Genomic DNA, 9,417 nt, shown 5'->3' with positions numbered 1-9,417 from the left:
ACAGATACCTTAGACTTAGCGGCGTGGCATGGAAAACAATAAAGGATGTTGTAAGTAGCACGGAATTCCTAACTTAGATTTTCTTTTTCGAGGTTACTTTTTAGTTTTTATAGCGCGCAACAAGCCGATTACAGGGTTATCTATAGTGGCATGGGGCTGATTAATAACTACATCCTCTTTTCAAGTTAACCTAAAGCACCACACAGGCTGGTGTGTTGTTCATTGCTGTCACGAGAAGCTTAGCTACGAGCTACCGGGCGAGTCCACAGGATAGTGGAATGCTCCGTACGGAGTAGCTAGAACGGCAGTCGCAGACAATTAGCGGTATCGAGCGAATGGTCTCAGTGAAAGGCCGGGCGGCACCGGCTCTTGCGCAAATACAGAGTGCCTATGATGCTCGATATGATAAGGCGAGTTATTGGCGCCTTTAAATAAGCAATGGCCACCGTGTTCCAGTCTCATGAATGTACTGCCCTCGTGGTTCTCGACCTGTCAAAGGCATTTGACAGTGCCGACCACACCATTCTGTTCAATGACATCATTGAGTTTGATATGCCAAACTCGACGAAGAGGTGGATTGTGAACTATATGTGAGGCCTTATGGGAAGTTCAGGAATACTAAGTCGAAACTAAGTAGTGTTAGACATTCAGTGTCATAGGGTATGCCCTCTCCCTAATCTTGCTTAACCTCTACTTTTCCAAACTCCCGCCACCTTCCTCTGGGCTTGAGATAATATCATATGCAGATGACTGCTCTGCAGGACAGACGGACAAAGCTAAATCGAATCAGAAAGTGAGTCGATCGGTATACTTATCAATGGGTCTATCTCTCTTCCTACTGGGTGTTACAAACAAATGCACTAAGTAATAAAACCCTGTACTACAGTGGTGGTGTAGGATATAATAATAGCCTAAAAATAAAAAGGGACATTTTTATACCCTCCACCCGGGATGAGGGTATACTAGATTCGTCATTCCGTTTTTAACTCATCGAAATATTGATCTGAGATCCAACTTGAGACCCGACTTGACATTCTAAGTCGATTTAGCCCTGTCCGTCCGTCTGTCCGCTAAATTTCGAAGGAATAAAGCTAGGCACTTGAAATTTTGCACGAATAATTTCTATTAGTGCAGGTCGGTTGGGTTTGTAAATGGGGCCTAATCGGTTAATTTTTTAAAATAGCTGCCATATAAATAGATTCTGGATCTTGACTTCTTGAGCCACTAGAGGTGGCAATTCTTATCCCATTTGGCTGAAATTTTGCATAATTTCCAACAACTGTGCCAAGTATGGTCCAAATCGGTTCAAACCCTGATATAGCTCCCATGTAAACCGATCTCTGATCTTGACTTCTTAACTCGCTAGAGGGCGTAATTATTACCCGATTTGACTGAAATCCCAACAACTGTGCTAAGTAAGATCTAAATCGGCTCAAGACGTGATATAGCTGCCATATAAACCGATTTCGAATCTTGATTTCTTGAGCCCCTAGAGGGCGCAATTATTATTGTGCCATGTATGTTCTAAATCGGTTCATAATCTAATATAGCTCCCATATACTTCTTAAGCCTCTACCGGGCGCAATTATTATCCGATTTGGCTGAAATTTTGCAGGATATCTTTTGTTGTGACTTTCAAGAATTGTGCCAAGTATGGTCCAAATCGGTTCAAAACCTGATATAGCTCCCATGTAAACCGATTTCGGATCTTGACTTCTTAAGCCGCTAGAGGGAGTAATTATTACCCGATTTGACGGAAATCCCAACAACTGTGCCAAGTATGATCCAAATCGGCGCATGACCTGATATAGCTGCTATATAAACCGATTTCGTATCTTGACTTCTTGAACCCCTAGAGAGCGCAATTATTATTGTGCTAAAGTATGGTCTAAATCGGTTTATAACCTGATATAGCTCCCATATACTTTTTAAGCCTCTACCGGGCGCAATTATTATCCGATTTGGCTGAAATGTTGCAGGATATCTTTTGTTGTGACCAAATCGGTTCAAAACCTGATATAGCTCCCATTTAAACCGATCCGCCGATTATACTTCCGGAGCCTAGAGAGGGCGCAATTTTTATCCGACTTGGCTGAAATTTTGTACTATCATGGTTTCTTTGACATTCAACATACGTGCCAAATATCGACCTATAACCTGCTATAGCTCTCATATATACCAATCTCCCAATATCACTTCTTGAGTCCCTATATGGCGCAATTTGTATCCAATTTGGGTGAAATGCTCCCAGAGCCTAGAGAGGGCGCAACTTTTATCCGACTTGGCTGAAATTTTGTACTATCACGGTTTCTTTGACCTTCATCATAGCTCTCATATATACCAATCTCCCAATTTTTTTCTTGAACCCCTATATGGCGCATTTCTTAACCCATTTGGCTGAAATTTTGCACAATGACTTCTTCTATGGTATCCAATATCCAAACCAAGTATGATCTGACTCGGTCCATAACCTGACAGAGCTCCAATAGGATGGCAGTTTTAATCCATTATCTTTTGTTTGTCTATAAAGAGATACCGGGCAAAAAACTTGCCAAATGCCATCCATTGTGGAGGGTATATAAGAATTGGCCCGGCTGAACTAAGCACGCTTTTACTTGTTATATAGAAACAGGTGTCATTTGACTTGTTTTAAAGCAAATTGATTTTTTTAAGGAAATGTTTTCGACATTTGGTTTGCTACTCTGTTGGTATTTCTCAAAACTAAGATTGATTTGTATTTTAAGCTTTTTCTTGTATAAGTTTAGCGACGAGTCTAGATAAAGGTTCAAGTCTTTGCTTAACGCATGAAAGTTGTGGTGAGTATATTAATAATGCCCGAATAGGTTCTCTAGTAAGTTTCACCTCTACCATTAAAGACAGCTACCACCATACTCATCAAACCTGCCAGTTGTTTACACAGCCAGGCTGTTTGAATACTCAAATGTTGCAGACTGACTGACCCTCTCTGCAGAGAAAATAACTACCGGCTCACCATAGCAAATTAAGTCGATGGGTATTGACGACAATTTTAACTCTCTCTCTCTCTCTCTCTCTCTCTCAAAACTCTCTCTCTCTCTCTCTCTCTATACAAATTCATTGAACATCGTAGAATGGTCATTCAATGTTGCTGTTAAGCTTCGCACTCTCACTCTCCATGCTAAATGCTCTAGAACTTCAAGTGTTTGCTTACTAAAGTTAGCTAAATTAGTTAGTCAGAGTTTCTCGTAAACAGTGGATGTGCTGATTTAGCGTAGCTCGTCTTTATCGCATTGGTGTTGTGTAGTACAAACAAAAAAAACCAAACACGAAAAACAAAAAAACTCAAATTGTTTGCAAACCAAATAAAAACATATTTTTTATTAACAAATCTGGCCAAAATTGGAAAAGTCTCATAAAAAAAACCCAAATGATAATTGATTTGTGATCATTAGATCGAGTTTGCAATAAATAAAACGTAATAAAACCTTATTAAGAGGGGAAAAATTTAGAATTTTAATGTGAAATTTTTGGTCACCTTTTTCTTCTTACGAAATTGTGGTCATTCATTTGGTGGTACACTTATTTATAAAAAAGGAGTCTCATCCCATCCGCATTTGTGAATTCCTCAGATACACACATTCGTCGCAAAAGTGGATACTTGAACTTTGGAATCTAAAGGTAAGTTGATTTTTTTGTTGATTTATCAAAAAACCAATTTTCAGAATTATTTGCTTACTCATTTCCATATGAAAAAATATTCTTCCACTTGGTTGGTTTTTGGCGGGTGCTAATGGAAATGCATAGGGTGCACAGTGGTTTGGAAGCCATACAAAATGAAATGGAAAAATATTTTGCAATGGAAAACTATTTTACAAAAATTGTAATTTAAAAATTTTTATAAAATGGCAACTGCTCAAATTTATAAATTACAAATTAAAAGCTCAATCTAGCCATGTCCCTCCGTCTGTCCGTCTGTAGAAAGCACGCTTACTTCCGAAGGAGTGAAGCTAGACGCTTGAAATTTTGCGCATATACTTCTTATTAGTGTAGGTCGGTTGGGATTGTAAATGGTCCATGGTTTGTTATAGCTGCCATATAAACCGTTCTTGGGTTTTGACTTCTTGAGCTTCTAGAGGGCGCAATTCTTTTGCACGCGGTGTTTTGGCATCACTTCCTACAACTGCGCCAAGTATGGTTCAAATAAGTTGATAGCCTTATATAGCTGCCATATAACCGACCTTGGGTCTTGACTTTTACAGCTTCAAGAGGGCGCAATTCCTATCCGATTTGGCTGAAATTTTGCACAAAGTGTTCTGGTATAACTCCCAACTACTGTACCATGTATAGTCTAAATCAGTCCATAACCTGATATAGCGGCCATATAAACCCATCTCCCGATTAGACTTCTTGAGCCTGTAGAGGGCGCAATTCCTATTGGATTTGGCTAAAATTTTACATGACATGTTTTGTTACGACTTCCAACGGTACATAAACTGATATAGCTGGCATGTAAACCGATTTTGGGCCTTGACTTCTTGAGCTCCTAGAGGGCGCCATTCTTATCTGATTTGGCCAAAATTTAGCATGAAGTGTTTCATTTTAACTTCCAACAACTGTGTCAAGTATGATCTAAATCAGTCCATATCCTGCCATATAAACCGATCTCCAGATTATATGATGGAATATTTCCAGCACTACTACAAAAAGATGCAGACTACCTGCCGCCGCATTTCGCCGCTATATTCACAGCGAAAGATTCTTCGTAAAATGTTTAGGCAAGTTTGCATTGATGGAGAATATCGGTGTCGTACGAACCACGAACTGTATGAGCTGTATGACGACCTAGCATAGTTAAACCTATAGCGATCGTTTGGGCTTGGTCACGTTGTTAGAATGAGTGAAGAAGCTCCAGCAAAGAAGTCTTTTGAAGGCGATCACTGTAGTACACGCAAACCGGGACGAACAAAAGTACGATGGATAGATCAAGTGGTGAAAGGCATCTCGAGACTTGGTCTCAGAGATTTAAAAAATCGCAGAAGATCGAGGCGATTGCATGAGCGTAGAAAGGCTAAGGGGGTGGGCTAAGCACCGGGAAACTGCACTTTATTGGGCACACGCCCGATTTTGCTCATTTTTTGCACTCCACTTAATTTTGGCCCCGGAAACACGAGTCCGAAGACCATTTTTGAGGCAAAGGCCCCTGGGCCCACCTGGGGGTCAAAAAACCCACCCTTGGGGAAAGTGGTTCAACAATTTAGAAGCTAGTTCAAACCAGTCATTTATAGCTACAACTTTCACTAAAGTTTCTACTGCAATTAAGATTTTGAAACTCAAAAATGCCTCCGGCCTGGGCATTAACAGCAGATGTCTAAGATCTCTTCCAGGGAACGGAGTTAAGTTTTTGAGTCACTTTATAAATGGATGCCATAATAGAGCTGGCCAAATATCGATGGCACTACGATACTATCGATATTTTATTTCTTGTCTGAATATCGATTGACACTGAAGACTATCTAAAAGATACATTGCGCCAATAGAGGGCGCATTTTTTATCCGATTGGGGTAAAATTTTGTGCAATCATTTCTCTCGTGACTTCCAACTGACTTTATTGAATTTGGTTTTATTCGTTCGGTGCATTGATATTGCTTCTACATAAATCGATCTCCTGATTTTTACTTCTCATTTTCGTTTGAAATATAGGTGATGGGAAATTAACAATGTTATCGATACTATTGATATTTGTTATTAGAAATATCGAAAGTATCGAATGTTGCGATTATCAATAGTTTGTGAGCTCTATGCCTTAAGCAGGGTTATATTCCAGACAGTTTTAAGGAGGCAAAGGTCATTGCCATTAGGAAACTAAATAAACCAGCGGCTACCCTGTCATCATACCGCCCAATCAGTCTGCGTCATCTGTTAGTAAAATAGTGGAAAGAGTAATTCAGGAACAGGTTGCCGACTTTGTTGAAGATAATAATATTTTATCTTCTCAGCAGATAGTGGACCCCTTAGTTAGAATAGCGTATATAGTCAAGTCCAATACTTGATATGAATGCTGCTTTTGACAGGGTGTGGCATGATTTTTAAACTCATACGATAAAATTTTCCAAATCATATAATACGAATCATTCAAAGTTGTCTAAGATCACGAACTTTTAAAGTCCATATAGGTTCCACAGTTTTAGACCTTTTCAATATAAGCGGATGGATGCCCACAGCGCTGGATGCCCATTATCTCCGGTACTGTATAATATACAAAGTCGGGAGGTATTGACTGCATAATACCCTACACCTACCCTATAAGTACAATGTGGGAGCTATATCCAATTCTGAACCAATTTTGATGAACCCTACCAAATTTCGAGCAAATATGTTCAAACTACAATACAATAACTACTGTTGACTAATGACAACATTATTGCAAATTACCCCAAACCAGACGAATATATATATCGGAGCATATCTAAATCTGAACCGATTTTGAGCAAACTTCTTAGATATTATGGTAGTCGTCGAGGAAAGCGTTGTGCAAAATTTTGGCAAGATTGATCAACAAATGCGCTTGCTGTGACTCTAGAAGTTAAAATCGGGCGATATACACATATGGTAGCTATATCTAAATCTAGACCGATTTCTATGAAATTCTTCAGTAGTGTCTAAAGTCATATGGAAATCTTCTCTGCCAAATTTCAAGAGAATCGATTAACAAATGACCATTTAATTTCATTATAACTGCAAATTGGACGATCATATTGGGTTGCCCAAAAAGTAATTGCGGATTTTTCATATAGTCGGCGTTGACATATTTTTTCACAGCTTGTGACTCTGTAATTGCATTCTTTCTTCTGTCAGTTATCAGCTGTTACTTTTAGCTTGCTTTAGAAAAAAAGTGTAAAAAAAGTATATTTGATTAAAGTTCATTCTAAGATTTATGAAAAATGCATTTACTTTCTTTTAAAAAATCCGCAATTACTTTTTGGGCAACCCAATATATATGGAAGCTATATCCAAATCTGAAACGATTTTTTCCAATTTCAATAGGTTTCGTCTTTAGGACGAAAAATTTGCCTGTACCAAATTTTGAGACGATTGGATGAAAACTGTGACCTGTACTTTGTACTCAAATTAACATGGACAGACAGACAAGCGGACATAGCTAAATCAAATCCGAAAGTGATTCTGAGTCGGTCGGTATACTTATCAATGGGTCTTTCTCTCTTCCTTCTGAGTGCTACAAACAAATGCACTAAGTGGTGTAGGGTATAAAAATTGTTTACATAGGTTCCTTGAAAATGTTTAATAACCTATTTTCAATATTTAAGCAGAATAAGTTTATAGCTTAAGTTCTTAACATGTAAGATACTAAATGTAGGACATTATATACTATTGGGTTGCCCAAAAAGTAATTGCGGATTTTTCATATAGTCGGCGTTGAAAAATTTTACTTTTTAATTACTTTTAGCTTGCTTTAGAAAAAAGTGTAAAAAAAGTATATTTGATTAAAGTTCATTCTAAGTTTTATAAAAAATGCATTTAATTTCTTTTAAAAAATCCGCAATTACTTTTTGGGCAACCCAATATTATTAAGCAATAAAGAATTGAACTGAATTTTGTATTTTCCTACACCAATCACTGTGGTGGGTTTTGGGTGGCACTGTGGTCGATTAAGACATTGTCGACAAAGGGGGAGGGAAGAGGAGATTGCACCAAAGAGACCTTCGACCAAGTTTTATATTCATTCGATTGTTTGTAAATGAGTGCATGCGATACAATGACAATAAGAGATACTTTGAGAGTATCCAACGACTTGCAAGCACACTTGCACAAATGCCATGTCTCAAGTATTGCCATGTACTCTCTTTAGACATAACAGTAGGTATGTGTGTGTGAGCATCAAGATTGCTTTACATGTAAATGAGGAATCATGTAGCAAGAAGAAGAAGAAGAAGAAGACGTCATACTCAGTGTGTTACAACAAAGAAAGATTGGGATGCCCTTACATCTGATATCAGAGATAAGCCACTATCGGCAACTGAACTTGAAACGGTTGTTAAAAAAAACATGTGAAGTTTCACAATCACCGGCGTTAATTACCAGCAACCGTCCAACATAAGCTAGCAGCCACCAGCCTCTGTTAATAAACATGACCATAAAACAGTTGGTTGGTTGGTTGGTCGGTCGCTGGTTTGCACGTTCGCTCGTTATGCACTCCAGCGAAAGAAAAAGTTGAAATATTTTTAAATTCTTATCAGATTCTGGCTTTTGTTTTGTCGTTTTGTTTATTTTTGAAAGTGGCTTTTGTTGTTGCTATTGTTATGGTTTGTGGTTTCGTAGCGAAACAATTGTTTGGTTGATCGTTCGTACGATCGTACGCTTGGTCGATAGAAAGATCATCGATCATACTCGTGCTTATGATGCCATTCATTGCCGTCTTTGGTATTCGGTTTTGTTTTTGGTCATTTCATCGGCGACACATGAGTCGTTGTGCCGCCGACACCGCCCTCGCCACTTGCCTACCCAGGGAATTCTAGACGTCACATATTCTGAAGACTATCTAGCGATTTCATGATTCATTCATACGGTCATTCATTCCCATACAGCCAAGCTTAAGTGTATTCTATTTTTGGTTGCATCGAACTTCAATGTGTTTGAAAGTTGGTAAACAAAGTGATTTTTACGAGAGTTTAACTTTGCTTGTTTACAAAAACATAGTTACGGAGGCGACCAAGTTAAGGCACTTCAGAAAAACTAAAATTCGCAATAGATTGAAGAAATGTTAGTGTAACATATGAAAAGACTGATCTCTCAATGCAACTCTAGAGAAAACAAAACGCATATAAGGTATTTAGGTATTTGGGTTCAAGTACCTGGGGAACTGGAACATCCTGGTAGCCGCACTAGTACCGTGTCCGCACGATAAGTACGGGGATTGCGGGTTCGATTCCCATCAGAGGCCTGGGAGTAGGTAGAGGCCTGGGTGTAGGTTATTATAAAGTCGACACCGGCCGACCTTAGCCTTTCCTTACTGGTTTTTATATAATACTAGCTGACCCGGGCCCGCTCCGCTGCGCCTTCTTTTACTTTATATGGAACAAAAATTTCCTTGGAATATTTATTTTCGACAATTAAAGAGCTTTTAGTGAAATACCATGCAAACTTGACTAACAGTTTAACAATATAAGAGCCTTTATCTGAATCCCATCCCAGTTTGGATGTAAGGTGTACTCCATTCTTAAAATACTTTATTTCAGCCCGCTACTCTCATGATATCTGATTTAGGGGGGTTTTCGGGGGTGAGGTGGTCCCCCAGGCATTTGGCCCTGAAAAAATATCAGCATCGTGCTCTTCCTTCAAAAACTATTTATTTAAACCTCATATTGCTATTGGTTTAGGATCTCCCCATTGGATTTTCGCCGACCTACCGACCGTTTCGC

The 9,417-nt window shown here is 38.8% G+C and overlaps 1 protein-coding gene across 3 annotated transcripts in view; it reads left to right on the top strand.

The window, feature by feature from the left end:
• Nucleotides 1–3,212: 3,212 nt before the first annotated feature.
• Nucleotides 3,213–9,417, top strand: part of LOC106089461 (uncharacterized) — a 36,415-nt gene continuing 30,210 nt past the window's right edge. Inside the window, exons 1-2 of one of the 3 annotated variants that reach the window (XM_059360605.1) lie at nt 3,213–3,454; nt 3,574–3,657. The gene's annotated coding sequence lies outside the window, so the exon portion shown is untranslated. Of the gene's footprint in view, nt 3,658–9,417 lie in introns of all 3 variants that reach the window. The other 2 variants (XM_059360606.1, XM_059360604.1) reach the window with 2 other exon arrangements.

The sequence above is a fragment of the Stomoxys calcitrans genome, chromosome 1 (assembly GCF_963082655.1).
Source record: "Stomoxys calcitrans chromosome 1, idStoCalc2.1, whole genome shotgun sequence".
Taxonomy (NCBI): domain Eukaryota; kingdom Metazoa; phylum Arthropoda; class Insecta; order Diptera; family Muscidae; genus Stomoxys; species Stomoxys calcitrans.
The sequence above is the reverse complement of the archived record's forward strand: the minus strand, read 5'-3'. Positions and strand labels throughout refer to the sequence as shown.